This window comes from Amblyomma maculatum, chromosome 8 (assembly GCF_055883805.1).
Source record: "Amblyomma maculatum isolate TAMU_Amacu chromosome 8, ASM5588380v1, whole genome shotgun sequence".
In the NCBI taxonomy this organism is placed as follows: Eukaryota; Metazoa; Arthropoda; class Arachnida; order Ixodida; family Ixodidae; genus Amblyomma; species Amblyomma maculatum.
Window position 1 is genome coordinate 58685325 of NC_139351.1, and position 1598 is coordinate 58686922.

Here is a 1598-nt window from a genome sequence, read left to right on the forward strand (position 1 = left end):
TCATCGGCCTGGAATACGCCAGAAAATTCCAGAATCTTCTGTGGGACCTAGCCAATGACGACGCGCGGCTCGACGGGAAGAGAAGGGAGCGCTATAGCCAGCGAAGCTAAGTGTGTGTGCGCGCTAGCTTTGGCGCGTTTTAACAGACAGACGCGGCGCGCCCTATTTAAAGATACCGCGCCGCTTGTTAGTCGGTCGGTCAGTCAGTCAGTCAGTCAGTCAGCGTTTGCGACGTGTTCGCTTGTGCTTCGGCTGGACTCCCGGGGATCACTCGCTGCTGGCAAGCCCACGGACCTGCAAGGGAGCGGCGCTCGTCTCGTATGGCGGCCACATTGTGACTCTTGTGGCGTCGGACTGCAATAGTGCCCGGTGAACAATTTGGTGTTCGTTTATGTAACTCTCTCTTGTTTGATCTGTTGGAAAGTTTATTGAATCATTCTGTAGTTGCATGCTTAGCGTTTGTATTCTGTGAACCTCTCGTCTGTGTATTTCAAGTGATCTTGTGTTTTCCTTGGTATCGTCTCTTGCTGTACATAAATTGTGTTTTGTTTGTTACTTCTGACTCCGATCCTTACTCTGGTTTGAACCGGCGACAGCTGGGCACCAAAGGGCCACCCCCTCCTGTCACTACTAGGTAGTTGAATTCCGGCTGAGCTTGCCACGCAGGTCGAGGGCATCTCCTTTGCGACCTCCACTCACTCTAAGGGTGTCTGGGAGTGTGCGCACCGCTAAGGGCGCATCGTTAATAATACCCCCTAATTATTAACAGGTGACAGCTGCCGTGTGTCATGCTCTGTTGGTTCATGGTGGATTGAAATGGCTCCTCAGAGGTATCAACAGATCAAAAAAAAAAAATAATAATAATTTAGGTGCCGGCTCTTTGATAAACTAGGTCTTTGCCAGGTCGGCCTAATCTATGACTATGTGGCCCGTTAGTTGGCGACTAGGGTAGCTAGAAATAAGATGAAGGGCTGTACAAAGCACTGATTCCAAACGTACGGCAACCTAACGCAACATAAGCCAGAATGAACAAAGCTGATCAGAATCATAACTGATAACTACTTTTCATTCGTTCGAAACCATGCTTGTAAGTCAAACAACACAAAAAGAGAAAACATATGCAAGGGCAAATCAATAAATAGTTACAAGAGTCCAATGACTTATACGCAGATATTTACAGCATCACCGTCTACAGGGAAGGGAGGAAATACCTTATTATAGAACGCAGGAATATGTGTTGTTACATCTTGTGACATACTGCGGGGTCTGGAATTTTATCTCGTGCACAGAGCTGATGCAAAATTCTCTGTGCGCACAAGCCTATTGCATATATACCTGCAGTGAAACAAACCTCCCTCTATAGCACGAGGAAAGTAAAATGCTAAATTGCCTTCAATACTAATTCCAGCCTGCCTAAAGGACAGGAATCACAACCTAAGGAGCAGAAAATGTTAACGCATTTTCTCGTCGTTCGCGTAACCTTGACTGACCGTACGCGCCGATTCCAAGTGTGTCCGGTACACTCTATTGTTCAAGCCAGGGGTGGCCGCCAGAAAGTATCTCATCTCTACGTTGGCCGATCCTAGAGCCATAGTAAT